The sequence below is a fragment of the Neofelis nebulosa genome, chromosome 3, assembly GCF_028018385.1.
Source record: "Neofelis nebulosa isolate mNeoNeb1 chromosome 3, mNeoNeb1.pri, whole genome shotgun sequence".
NCBI lineage: Eukaryota > Metazoa > Chordata > Mammalia > Carnivora > Felidae > Neofelis > Neofelis nebulosa.
In genome coordinates this window covers 148166897-148182355 of record NC_080784.1, presented here as the reverse complement: position 1 = coordinate 148182355, position 15459 = coordinate 148166897, and the positions used below count along the sequence as shown (strand labels likewise).

General features: G+C 39.2%; 1 pseudogene; it reads left to right on the top strand.

The window, feature by feature from the left end:
• The first annotated feature begins 14501 nt into the window (after positions 1–14501).
• On the top strand, positions 14502–14887 carry LOC131507481 (ATP synthase subunit f, mitochondrial-like; annotated as a pseudogene).
• Positions 14888–15459: the final 572 nt, after the last annotated feature.

Genomic DNA, 15459 nt, shown 5'->3' with positions numbered 1-15459 from the left:
TAATCCACTTTTAATTAAGGGATTTAACAGACAAACATGCCTAGTGTATTTCTCAGAGACTGCTGACAAATACTAGCACTACCGGAAATGTATTTTTCCGGGACGGTTCAGAGAACACTTTTAAGGCCTATACATTATTATCATCATCTAAGCCAAAATATCTTTGAGCTCAAAATGCCTGCCTGTCCAGTGGGATAGAGACTAAAATATTGAAGCTGGAGGCAACTCTAGAAGCAGCCTAGCCACGGGCAAGAGTGTGACATGAGACAAACTGCATTTTCCCGAAGTTATCTTACTTTGACATTTCACATACACTGATTCGATTCTGTTCTGCCTTCTTATAGAACTTTAGGGGAGGGATTATGCCCTTTTAATTGTATCATAAGCACTCACTGGTAATTTATTCATGTGTAAACTTATCTATAGAACATCAACTATCATGTCAATTTAATTGGTTGAGTATTGATAGCTGGTATAAAAATGACTCACGAATAAATTCTTATTGGTTGAAGTCACTTATGGACTTATGCAAACAGCAACTAATGCAAACAGCAATCCATCATACACATTCTCAAGAATACAACAATTGCTAACATTTACAAGGGCTTACTATGTAGCAGGCCCTGTGCTCAGGCTTTTTTAATATATTTCCTGGCTTAATCTTCATAATAACTGCACGATATTGTTGCTGTTATTATCCTTATCTTACACATGAAGAAACTAAGTCACAGAGGTTAAATGACGATGTCACTATCTCATAGCCAGCAAGTGTCAGATGGTCTTTGAGCCTAAGCATCCAGTCATATCACCTTTTATTATTTACCATTCAACATCTCTTTTTAAGGGAGTTGTGATAGTCACTCTTATTGTACTGTTTTGCACAATTTCTAATTTACATCGTTTTTTCATGAAAGTTTTCCTTTGTTCTAACCAAATACCTAACAATGTCTATAACATAATCTGAAGATAAATATCCCTAGAATACAATCTCCCTCTGAAAACTATCATGCATATTTGTGTTGTGCTTTATGCAAAATCCACACTTGTGTGAACAAAGCAGGAATCTGCTAATGTGCAAAGATTGAATGTTTTGATTCTCTGAGTTCAGCCAGGGGGGCATGTTTACTGTGGCCCAGTACCAGATGTGAGGTCCAGCCAAGCGTTAGTCATTTGAGCTTCCATACAGTTGCTTAGTTCACCATAGAGTACAAACCACCTGATTTCATATCTTTGAAACAAAATACAGGAGCTATAAGCACACTTAAGTCAGTCTTCTTTATTAAATCAGAAGGCTGAAAATAAAATAGATTTAAAAGGCAATTATTTTTTTATCAATTAACTCAATCAAGCAAAGTAATGTGTTGCTGTTGTTGTGGTTGTTTTCCACTAAAAGCAAAAGTTATTTGTAGCATAATGATTGAGAGCCCAGAGTGTCTGAATTGAAGCTTCCTTAACCCCACTGGGTCTTCAGGAATTTACTTAAAAACTCTGGCCTTCAGTTCCCTCATCTGAAAACTGGGAGTTATAAATTGGAGTTAAGGTTGATATAGGAATGAATTAATAAAATATAGAGTTCTTCCAACAGTGTGTCATCTGATCCTGCTTACTGAAACGTACGTATTAACACTGCGGGTCTTACCAAGTGCTTTGGTGTCTTGATTCCTATTTCTCTTTCTCTTTATCAGTTTCTCTTAGGAGATAGAAATGATAGCTGCCCCAATATGGAGAAAAGAAAGACTGGCCGGAATATATCATTTATTAAATGTAAGGTATCATGGATCATTGAGAGCAATTTTCACCTGTGGCTGCTGCAAACAGAGAGATTATGGAATCTCATTACAATCATGCAGGGTAAACAAAAATGTGCTTAGAGATAAAGAGGATGGAAGGACTGAGAAAGACGTCACATAAACATTTTTGTTGCTGATATCACCAAGGCAGTGCACTAACATCTTTTCCAGAGCAAAAGCGACTCATAAATACTGTTACCTATTGGGTTCCCATCTCAGCTAGTACATTTAGAGCAAAGATGTTCACATGCAAGTGTGTTAGCTGATCTACTTTACTGACCACCCAAAATATTAACTATATTCCATTTTATAACAAACATTGAATAGTAAGCTTTCCATTCTTTTCTCCTTAGCAACATCCAATGACCTGCACGCTTATGTGGAGAATTTCCATTTCAACAGGAAAGTAGAGAGAAATCTCAGGGATGGGAAAGATCTTTAAAAACTAATTTAAACGAGAACAACAAACTCACTGTACAAAGAAAACCAAAACAGTACCAAGTCCCAGCTTCCTCTGTTCCTTGGGTTTCTCAGTCTATCCAAGATAGCTGAGGGCTAGTGGCCACACAAATCTCCCGAGTGGTCAGTTGAGAACAAGAACGAGCACTCATTTACCCAAGTTCCCCTATTCTAATTCAGCAATCATTCATGGCAATAAGGCCAAACATGCTGTTGGCTTGACCACAGAGTCATCGAACATCTCGCCCCTTCACTTTTGGCTCACCCAGTCCTTGTTCTTGGCCACATCAGAGGTTTTGGTCTGGCTGTTCACACTCAGTGCATAATCCTGGAAGAAGGAAAGAAAAAATCAAAGATACGGTCAAACCAAGATTATACCGGTCATGCTGTCCCTGTTCAATAATATATGCACAACCAAAGGAATTTTTAGGCCTTGAAGTAATTTTAAATTAGAACTTTATAAACAAACTTCATGTGAAAAACAAGTATCCAAATGCAAAAATATGAAACTATCTTTAGCTGACTTGATTTTGCAATGTTTCCCTGGATAAAAACCATTTTTCTCCCCTCTTTTGCTCCAGGGATCTCACTCTACTGGGGAGAAAATCTGTCATTCACATTCAATGTTTATAAATTTCTAAATTAAATACTTGTTTATTCCCAAAGAAATAATACTATGACAGGCTAAATAATTACATGTTGCCTTAGCACATTTTCTTTTCCTTAGCTTCCCCCTTCCACCTGGGAAGCTCCATTTACATAGTCAAAGACAAGACCAAAATATTCCATTTCCCCTTCTCATCCCAAGGCAGGTGCCTTGCCTATGTACCTTTGGACAGATCTCTGTTAATTCATGCATCAAATCATCCTGTCATAGCTGGTTTCTCTGTTTCCCTCACTAGATAGTTGGTATCACAGAGTCAAGGACCATATATTACTCATCTTACTAACTCTAGTGCTCATGCACAAAGATACTCAATAAATACTATTGAATGAAGGAAGGAAGAAATAAGTAAATTGTTCAGCATATACGTCTAATGGATTTCCTGGGAAAAGAACGGGAAAGAGGTATTGTACAACGAGTGTGGCATCCAGCAATTGAGTGAAAGACAGACTTTGACTTTTGGTCAGGCACTGGAAAGTCAAATTTAGTCCTAATGATTGTAGATATTTTTCCAACTAAGAGAGTAAAAGAGACACTAAGTGGGTTATCTGTTCTTACGGCTCATCCAGAAAGCATCTATGAATCTAGAACAGGAAATCCTGAATACTACAAGAAATGGAGTGTGTGTTGCAGATTGGGTAGATGACACATCTTTTCCAGGAATTAGTACATTAACCCACATCTGAAAATATTACTGGACAGACTAACAAATACAGTGACTTATAAGAATTTCTCCTCTTATATAAATTTTCAATCAGAAAACAGGCATATGACAAGAAGAGAATGTGAATAGAGTATTCTGTATTCCCCACAGGGTTTGAAGCACTCTCTGCACATAAGTGAAGTTCATTTAATGTTGATTCAGCCACTCAGTAATTTCCTGTCTTCCAGGCCTGAGCTGCCATAAAGTGCTCATTGCCTCTTGATTTTTGCCCAGTGCAAAGTAGGTCTCTATCTTGCTGCATGTCAAGAAAAGGATCTCACACTGGGAAGGGCATTTCCAACATGGAGGAAATAGCTCAAGTCCTACACATGCATGGATGTACTCTGGTTTGGAGTCTAAAAAAAGAAAAAAAAGAAGGCTTATAAACAAAAAGGTCAAAACTTAATTCAGTTTCTCAGTCTTGAAGAAAAAGGTCATTCAGAACCCTTTCCTCAACTCAGTTGACACTCATTTGGGAATACTAAAAAAATATCCTAGTTTTATCAGACTTTTTACTCAGAAACATAAATCTTTCCAGATTTCAGAATATTCTTCCCAAACTAAGTCTCAGATTCATGTAAAATACAAGGCCCCATCAGTGCCAATATTCTGGGGCCTGATGAGATTCTATTGCCATTAGAAACCCTAGCACAGGGGTGCCTGGGTGGCTCAGTTTGTTGAGCGACGCACTCTTGATTATGGCTCACGTCAGGATCCCAGGTTATTGGGATACAGCCCTGCATCAGGCTCTAGGCTGAGCATGGAGCCTACTTTGGATTCTCTCTCTCCCTCCCTCCCTCTCTCTCTCCCTTTGCCCCTCTTCCCCACTGGGACTCTCTTTCTAAAACAAAAGAAAAAAAAAGAGAGAGAGAGAGAGACAGAAACCCTAGCACATGGATCCCTAGGAATGTATGGCATAATTTCACAAGAAAACATCCTCATTATTACACCTCAAAGTATATGTGCAACTTTAGAGAATGCATGCTCCCTAAGTTTAAGAAATAGTCTCATGAGGTATCTGCTTTCTAAGTCTAAAAAATATTTTTATAGAATGAGTCTTTGTAAACATCATCTTTGCTAAAAGGCTTATGCCATGTGAGTAAAGTCTAGAATGAGAACTGCATAAATATGAAAGATCTAAAGGAACAATCATCAAGGCTTAGATGAAACATGAGGTGTTAGGGTTGGGGTAGTCACCATCATTAGGAGTGTATGAAGAAATCATGACGTATTTATTTGTGGAATAAGGAGATTTAATTAATCAGATATTTGGAGGATATCTGCATATCAGGCTACACAGCCTACAAAGTTAAAAATATATTTCTCACATACTTTCAGAAAGGTCTTCAAGGAAGGAATAGCGATTTCTCAGATTAAGAAAAAAATTTGCACAAGTGTGGCCCAAGGTCCCAAGGTCCTATCTTCCATCACCTTCAGACTAGTTGGTGTATAGTGTGGGTACACATTCTTACTTCTCCTGTCAGAAGATGCAGAGGCAGCCTTTGCCTTGCAAGGGGAAGCCTGAGGGTTTCCTGCTTCACTGCCTAGAACTGGGTGAAAATGTCGATCCAATTCTGTCAAAAGACTGAGTCATGCAACTGTGGTTTCTGGCTGCATTTGCCAATTCAGCCTTATCCAAATAAAACTGGTATGTTGATCTCCATCTGTGTCCTGTATCTACCTCTCCAGTGGTTCAGAAGCCACATTGGAAAAGAGACATGATTATCACCACCACCACCCCCCAAACTCCAACAACCACCAATGTTTAAGAAAGGAGACATGCGTGGAAAAAAAGAGCTCTACTGTTGAGTAGTGTACCACGAGAGTATTGTGCCATGGAAACCAGGAGAGTCAGTCATAAGGAGGGGATGACTAACCATCAAGTTAACAGAGATTTCCATTTCAGTTGGGACAATAAATGTCCAAGCAGAGGTGTAGGGAGTGAAACAAAAGTTGGTCCTTACTAAAGTTGTCAGCTAACAAGCATTCAGCCACTGGATTTCAGCCAAGAGAGGAATACAAAGGCAGATTTAAAGGGTTATAGTCTCCAATTCTAATGTATGGGAGTGGAGTTTCCCCACCATACTACCAAGCAAGTAATGTTCCCACACCAGCTGGTATCCAATTTTATTCAGTTCTGACACTATCTACATGGAAATAGCATCGGAACCCACAAGCGAAGAACTCAGTCCTACATGACTATTTCCCCACCCTTTAGATGCCAAACACAAGCCTAGGTTATAACTTATACTTCTGACTGACAAGCTATAGATTGGAGGTTCCAAAGACCTCTTTCCTTGGACTTCAGATGCCAGTCACACATCCAGGTTGTTACCTGTACTTTTTTTTTTAATATGAAATTTATTGGCAAATTGGTTTCCATACAACACCCAGTGCTCATCCCAATAGGTGCCCTCCTCAATTCCCATGACCCACCCTCCTCTCCCTCCCACCCCCTATCAACCCTCAGTTTGTTCTCAGTTTTTAAGAGTCTCTTATGTTTTGGCTCCTTCCCTCTCTATCCTCTTTTTTGTTTTTTCCTTCCCCTCCCCCATGGTCTTCTGTTAAGTTTCTCAGGATCCACATAAGAGTGAAAACATATGGTATCTGTCTTTCTCTGTATAACTTACTTCACTTAGCATAACACTCTCCAGTTCCATCCACGTTGCTACAAAGAGCCATATTTCATTCTCTCTCATTGCCATGTAGTATTCCATTGTGTATATAAACCACAACTTCTTTATCCATTCATCAGTTGATGGACATTTAGGCTCTTTCCATAATTTGGCTATTGTTGAGAGTGCTGCTATAAACATTGGGGTACGCATCAGCCCCTACGCATCAGCACTCCTGTATCCCTTGGGTAAATTCCTAGCAGTGCTATTGCTGGGTCATAGCAAAGATCTATTTTTAATATTTTGAGGAACCTCTGCACTGTTTTCCAGAGCGGCTGCACCAGTTTGCCTTCCCACCAACAGTGCAAGAGGGTTCCCGTTTCTCCACATCCTCTCCAGCATCTATAGTCTCCTGATTTGTTCATTTTAGCCACTCTGACTGGTATGAGGTGGTATCTCAGTGTGGTTTTGATTTGTATTTGCCTGATGAGGAGCGACGTTGAGCATCTTTTCATGTGCCTGTTGGCCATCTGGATGTCCTCTTTAGAGAAGTGTCTATTCATGTTTTCTGCCCATTTCTTCACTGGATTATTTGTTTTTTGGGTGTGGAGTTTGGTGAGCTCTTTATAGACTTTGGATACTAGCCCTTTGTCCAATATGTCATTTGCAAATATCTTTTCCCATTCCATTGGTTGCCTTTTAGTTTTGTTGATTGTTTCCTTTGCAGTGCAGAAGCTTTTTATCTTTATGAGGTCCCAATAGTTCATTTTTGCTTTTAATTCCCTTGCCTTTGGGGATGTGTCAAGTAAGAAATTGCTGCGGCTGATGTCAGAGAGGTTTTTTCCTGCTTTCTCCTCTAGGGTTTTGATGGTTTCCTGTCTCACATTCAGGTCCTTTATCCATTTTGAGCTTATTTTTGTGAATGGTGCAAGAAAGTGGTCTAGTTTCAATCTTCTGCATGTTGCTGTCCAGTTCTCCCAGCACAATTTGTTAAAGAGACTGTTTTTTTCCATTGGATATTCTTTCCTTCTTTGTCAAAGATTAGTTGGCCATACTTTTGTGGGTCTAATTCTGGGGTTTCTATTCTATTCCATTGGTCTATGTGTCTGTTTTTGTGCCATGTTATCTGTACTTCTGAACAACTGGCTATATAAATCAGAGATTCCCAGGACCCCCTGTGGGACCCAAGGAATTTAACAAAAATCCCCTACCCCTGGACAAGCAGAGCAAGACTAACTCCATTTTGTGCTATACCCACCATCTCATGTATAACCCCCCATGACCTACTTATTGCTTAAGACACTCCCCCACCCTAGTCAAGCTGCTGAGCACACCCTTACTAGAAACTGGCTCATATAGGAATGCAGAACCCCTAACCACCAAAGAATGTAAACCTTGCCTTTTGCCGCCAAACTTGCACGCCAATTCTGACCAGAGTGATAGGCTAGTTCAAACAGTTACTATAGGGTAAATTGTAATTCAATTGGCCACCTGCGTGTGGACTGACATGACTATGCAACTTTCTGTGAGTGTTACAGTCTCATTGGCCACTGGCCCCTATAAAACTGCTACGCCTCTTAACCTAGGGGTCCAACTCCCTGCTCCGCTGTGTCAGGTATACTTGGGCCCAAGCTCGAGCTTGCAAATAAACCCTCATGCGTTTGCATCAGTACCGGCTCCTTGGTGGTCTCTCGGATTCGAAATCGGGGGCATTACACCCCTTCCTAAGGTTTAATTAATTAACCATTAGAGTCGTTCACAGAATTCAGAGAAACATTTTACTTATCAGTGAAAGGGCAGGCCTACGCCGGCCAACTCCATCTTGTTCTGTGTCCTTCACCTTGACCACCCCTCCTCCCCTTGAGTAACCTCCCGCTCACCTGCCTAACAGGACTCGGACCCTTCCCCAGCCAATCGGCTGAGGCCACAGCCATTACCTCACCAACTGTCCCTAGGCCCTAATAAAATCTTTGTCCTTTTGAAACTCGCTCTCTCTCCCTGGCATCTCACCGCTGCGTAGGTGCAGGTAGGGGATTGAGCTCGAGCTAGCTCAAATAAAGGCTCTTTTGCTTTTACATCGGACTCGGCTCCCTGGCGGTCTTTGGGGATCATGAATTCTGGGCATAACAATCAGATCACCAGCTAATTATAAAAGGATACAACTCAGGGACAGCTAGATTGAAGAAGTACATAGGACAAAGTTTGGGGAGTGCCACAGAACTTCCCTGCCCTGAGTGCCACTCTCCCAACACCTCCATGTGTTCACCAACCCGGAAGCTGTCTGAAACCTGTCCTTTTGAGTTTTTATGGAGGCTTTATTATGTAGGCATGGTTGATTGAATCATCAGTCACTGGCAATGGATTCAGCCTCTAGCCCCTTTCCCCTCCACAGATGTTGAAGGTGGGACTGAAAGTTGCAACCTTCTAATCATGTGGTTGGCTCCTCTGACCCCCAGCCCCCAGCCCTAGGTGCTTTCTAAAAGTCACCTCATTAACATAATAAAAGATACCTTTATTGCTCTCAACACTTAGGGAATTCCAAGGGTTTTAGAAGCTCTGCCAGAAATGAGGACAAAGACCAAATATATATTTCTTATAAATCACAATATCACACAGATGCACTTAAGTAAGATGACATAAGGAGAATAAGTTCCCAAGTATAATCATGGTGTGTGTTATGGGGGGTGGAGGGGGAGTGTAATGTATAGAACTGGCCACTTTTTAAAAAAAATTTTTTTTTTCAACGTTTTTTTTTATTTATTTTTGGGACAGAGAGAGACAGAGCATGAACGGGGGAGGGGCAGAGAGAGAGGGAGACACAGAATTGGAAACAGGCTCCAGGCTCCGAGCTGTCAGCACAGAGCCTGACGCGGGGCTCGAACTCACGGACCGCGAGATCGTGACCTGGCTGAAGTCGGCCGCTTAACTGACTGTGCCACCCAGGCGCCCCTAGAACTGGCCACTTTTATTGGTCAGTCCAAGCCAGTGTCCTTATAACTGCTAACTAACACATAAATAAATAATGGTGGACTTGGGCCTTTAGCAATACTTAAGATACTAGAGAAAGTTAATACTGTTCCCAAGGCTACACTGCACACTAACCAGTGCCATAAGAAGGGACTAAAGTAGATAAGAATGTAGCATTCAAATCAGAAGTGTATGAAAGAATCATATGGCCTGAGTATCCTTTTAATATCTCTTTATCTGAGAAACAGGTCAATTTATCTGATTATAAAAGCTCACTCATTACAGAAATAATTAGAGTGGATGAACCATCCCATAAGTTCCTAAATGACTAACATGAAGCTTGTGTGTATGTATAAGATATGTGTTTGAAACAACCATTTGATTATTAAAGAATTAAAGCAAGAAAATAAAAGAACTTTCCTCTTTCTAGCACTCAGAGAAGAGGTTGCATATAGATGAGAATTTGTTATTAAGAAATAGTGCTTCCAGAATGTACAATTGTGTGGGAATTAGGAGAATAGCCACTTGGGAAGAAAAAGCATAAACTAATATGAAGAGGAACAAAGAAAAGAAAAGAGCTAACAGAGGAGATTACATTTTAGGTAATGAGCAAGAAAATGCAGGGATGTCAGGCATCATTGAAGTAGCTAGTGCCAAGCATCTGAGGGGAGCTAACTAACTCTAAGGTCAAATTTGGGAAAAAAAAAAAAAAAAAAAAAAACCATTGTAGAGTCAGTCCCATGGCCCTTGAAAAAGGGCAAGGAACAATTAACTGTTGGATGGATATGGAAGGGTTTTTTTGGTAAGCCCAGGGCTCGTAGATTTAAATTCAATTACACTATAAGTCAAGGGTGGCATTTTTTTAGAAGAAAATTATATAAATCTATGCCATTCAGATGAACTAAACCTAGAGGTTTCTTTCAGGAAAAAAATTCAGGTCAGAAATAGAGGGGCACTTGGGTGGCTCAGTCAATTAAACGTCCAACTCTCAATTTCAGCTCATCATGAGATCGTGAGATTGAGCGCTGTGTTGGGGTTCTGCCTTGGGTGAAAAGCCTGCTTAGGATTCTCTCTCTCCCTGTCTCTCTGCCCCTCCCCAGCTTGTGCGCAAGCATGCTCTCTCTCTCTCAAAATAAATAAATGAACTTTATAGAACTAGAAATAGTGAAAATGTTTTAAACTTTTGAAGACACCTGAACAATAATGGCATTTCACTAACAGCCCCTGTTCAAATGTCCAGTAAAATACCTAAAACCATATAGTAAAAAAATATTCACTGCCCCAGTGAAGTGTAAGGAAAGAGACACTAACCCAGAAGCTGGGATAAATTTCTAACTACAAGGCTGGTGTATCAAGGTTGAGAAACACGATAAATGGCCTATGCATGCTTCACAGACTGAAAATGTAGAGACTAGCTATCCTAAAATTGGGTTGAAGGAAGCTTTAACAAGCTCGCATCTCTCACATAAACCTCACCATCGCCCTCCTTCCACCATCTAATCACAACACTCAATGCTGGGTCTGTTCCAAACAGAAAAATGAAGAGCCATTACCTTACTGTAGAAAACTACACTAGTGGGGCATTCAGTGACATATTCCTTTTCTTTTCCATGCGCTTTCAGAGTCTCTCTTTTTATATACATTCAGAAACTGCATTCCTGACGTCATTGACCAGAAGTGGAGGAATATGATGGGTGATACCATTCTGCTAATTTGTAATCCCCACATGGAACACAAAGTGGCCTGGGGAATAGGTTAGAAGAGGACTTACGGCAATGCATGCTGCAGACTGAGGTATTTAACATATTCCATCCACTCACAGATTCAGAGAACTGTACAGTGGGAATTAGAGAGGTTATATATCTCAGTCCCGAAGATCTGCAAAGGCTGACTCTTTGATGGGGGAAAAAAAGGCATGGAAGCTATACCCGTTATTCAGACAGTGGGCCATTTGAAATAGCTACAAACTGTGTTAACAAACAGAGTCTGTGTAAACCTTTCCTCATTCATGGGCAATTGAGTGAGTGTACAGAACAATCTGCCATGGGTTGAAAGTAAGGTAAGAAAGTTCAGAGTAAAAAAGACTACTTTTGAAAATGATTTGTTATAAAACCCAGAAATTAGTTTTGAGAAACTAACTGCTTCATATTTAACCAAGGAAAAGGAAAGCATGCCTCCCCCAAAGTAGAAATTTCTTATATGGAAAAATCAAGATGAGAAGAAGACACCATTGGCTCAGATGCAAAGATAGAAACAGACATGAAAAAGAAGATGGGAGACATAAATTCCACAAGGAGATAAGAGTACACTTGAGAAATAAAATCTTCATGATACAAACTGACAGGAAATTATATATGGCAAAAGTCAAAGGTACTGTCAATGTATAGCTAATAAAGTTCTTCCAGGACAGAGAAGACAAAGGTAAAGAGAAAAAATTACCTGAGAGAGAAGATGAGAGAAAAGGGAAAAGGAGAGTAAAGACCCCACCTGTGAGGTACTACTGAGTCCTAAGGAAGGCCCCAGAAATTAATGAAATAGAATAATTAAAGTCATTATAGGTTTATAAAAAACAACTTTTCTAAGAGGCCAGATTAGGAATGCTCTCCATTTATCAGACAAAACTGATGATAAAAAGTGACCTATCCCTAGATAAATTCTAGCAAAATCGTTTATATAAAAATTTACAAGGATAAATCTCTCTCTCTCCTTCCCTCTCTCTCCCTATTTCTCTCCCACCCCCCACCTCACCCCTCACTGTTCTCTCTCTCTCCACCCTCCCCCTCCTCTGTCTTTCTCTCATACACACACACATTCCCCAGACAGCCAGATGGAAAAGACAACAAAATTAATCTCACTCTAGACTAGGTAACACTATGTCTCCTAAACAACATTTCAGAAGTCAACCAAGTTGCATTTGCAGACCTGCCAAAAAGATATATTCTGGTAAGAAATCAATCATGTGAAGCCAATAGAGAAAAACTCCTTTTACTTTCATAAATGGACTGGATATGTACTCTTCTTAAATAAATTACTCAAAAATGTCCTTTCAGCCAATCAAGGGATGAATTAAATGAAAACTCAAAAATAGGGAATTCAGGTTCCAAGGAGCTAGTTGTGAACAATAAAGTCTTAGTCATAAAGTTAGTTTAAAATAGTTGTGTTATTATAGTTAAAATAGTTACATAATGAATGAAAATGTGAAATAATATACTTTTAAAGATAATATGCATCAAATAAAATATTAGATTACTAACAATAATCTAGATTTATATTTATTGATTATCTTAATGACCAGAAAACAGAGAGAAAAAGAAAGCTGAAAGAGAGGTGCATGGGGTGAATAAATATCCTGTCCTATAGGGATGTGTTTATTTTATTTTTAGAAAAATGGAAGCTTAATTATATTTTTGGAAACTTCATGATAACCATAGACACAACTATGAGTAGACATCTTCCATATCACTCAAAAATAAAGAAGCAAACTCTTATACCTACATAAAAAGACGGAAAGTTGGCAATCAATGGCAATATAGAAGAGAAAACATATCAAGTACAAAGAGAAAAAACTTTAAGCTGTAAATTTTGATAATAAATATAAATATAATAACAAAGAGCTTCAACTCCTAGGTAAGTGGCATAGGCTTTGAGAGAAAAGTAAGAATAATATCCAAATACATGTGTTTATAAGAAATAGGCACAAACCAAATGATACTTACTGGTTGAAATATATGTATTATTATCAGGTGAAAAAGAAGCCATGCAGAAAGCAAGACATTAGATTACAAAATAAAATTGATAAATAAAAAGAAATAAATTTTAATCAGATATTTGAACCTATCACTCTCCTTTATGGATTATATTAACAAGATAAGACCATATTTAAGGTCACAAGGAAGTTTAATAATATAAGTGATAATGTCAAATTCAAAATGATCAGATTCAAATATATATCCTAGAAACAGAATTATACCTCCTTTGCAAACATCCAGAGAACATACATAACTATTACATACTTGGTTAGAAAAATTACTGACAAAATTCAAAGAGTAAATGCTATACAGGCCTTATTGTGTGATCACATTATATATATACATATATAAAGGTACATATATATATAAAGGTAAAGGAACTAGAATAGCCCAAACATTTTGAAAATGAATAAAGTGTGACAAATCACGTTACTTGATAAAACTTAATATATAGCCACATTAATTAAAATAATTAAAACGATGAAGAGGAGGGGAAAAATGTTAAGAGGTGAAGTCATGGAGTGTTAGCCAGCATGCCTCAAGCAGGGGCTTTAAAGGGCATTCATGGTTTGTCTTGGCCTCTAGTGTCCCTGACATCTGCCATAAAAAGATCAGGCCCTGGGAAGCAGCTGGTCCCAGAATGAGCAATGGGTGCAGAAAAGCCAAACTCACCCTGAAGTTTGCAAAAGAGCTGCCTCAAGCTGACCTGCAGACCTGTTAAGGGGAATAAGGAATGTATATTGCTGAGCTACCTACATTTGGGGGTTGTACTGGTACTTAGCCAGAGAAATGGAAGTGATTCTCCACGACCTCTATCCTGAAAGTACATAGGACAGAATAAACTTTTGCCATGAAAAGAAGGTTCAATTTGAAAAGAATAGTGTTTTACTGAAATATCAATTTGTCCCAACACCAAAGCTTGTCTTGAAGCAACCTACAAGGCTACTGATCTGACACACACACACACACACACACACACACACACACACACACACACATTGTTGAGTTGATTTGTGGACCAAAAAATTAAAATCAAAAGTGTGTTGCTGTAAAGTCCTATTATCTAATATGAAATCACTGACATTGCTTCTAATGTTTTGAGTAAAATCATGATGGAAAAACCTTTTTATTTCATCACTCAACCAGATAAAACTACTTTACCTCTGTAAGGACAAAAGAACTCCTGTAAGAATTCTTATTTTGAGGGCCCTTTTAGAAACTCCAAGGACTGTTAACATAATTTTTGACAACATAATTTTTTTTTTTGCCAAGGAACACTTAAACTGAAAGAAAATTCGGGAATTTTGTGCAAAATGGAGCACCTGTGATGCTTGGAAATGTATCTAGTTTTGTTGCTTTGGTAAAGAGAAGAGCAATCCATGACACTGGAATGCATTGCTATACAGATTAGCTTGCACTGCTATCACAGACTTGGCCAATAACATTGAAAGAGATCTTTTCTGCCGCTGTAAAAGCTGTCAACTTCATTAGAGCCAGATCCCTGAAGCATCACTTTTTTAAGAAATTTGGTCAAGGGACACCCAGGACTCCAAGATGGCGTCACCCGTACCAGTGAAAGAGAAGAAGCTCATGGGTGTGAAGCTAGGAGAGCTGCCAGGCTGGATACTGATGTGAGGTTTCACCCATAGAGGCATTGCTGGTGCATTTCAAAGAGGTTACTACCCGTATTACAACAAGTATGTCAATGTGAAGAAAGGGAGCCTTGCTGGGATTTCTATGGTGCTGGCAGCTTATGTGCTGTTCAACTGTTGTCGGTGTTACAAGGAACTCAAACAGGAGCGGCTACGCAAGTACCACTGAAGAGGGCCCAGTGTGGAGGCACATTTGGCATTCCTGACCGTGACCTTTGAATCCTTTCATAGCCTAATTCAGAATTAATGTCCAATAAAAGATGACTGATACTAAAAAAAAAAAAAAAAAAAAAAAAAAAAAAAAAAAAAAAAAAAAAATTTGGTCAAAAGTAGAATAAGATTATATATTTCTTTAAGTGTACAGACATTCATTGGCATTCCAGGGGACAAGTCAATGGACAAGATTAAAATCCAGTGTAAAAGAGAAAAATAAAACCCTGCTCAGAACAATTTGAAAGAGAGATAGTCATTCATTGCCTGGCTTCCTTGGCAAGTATTTTGGCCATGTGCATGAGGTAAATCTTCTCACCCAGGGCCATGCTTGCTGAAAAATCATGAGTAATTTTTGACCAAGATGCCAAAGAAAGTGCTTCACAGGGTGAAGCTGAGACTGACAAATCATTGCCAAGTTCTCAGCAGGCAGAGTTGGAACCCCACCCCACCCCCACCCCAAGAACTTCTCTGAGGATTTCTTCAGTTTCCTGGACTTTAATACTGATATGGTAATCCCTTTGTAATTCATTGCTTGCTGACAGGGCATTAGCAGTGCAAATGTTATCAAAGACAACGCCATTGCCTTGAGAACTAAGTAAATGAAGTGACCAAATTCAACCTGAACTGCCTTATTCTTATGTTCCAAC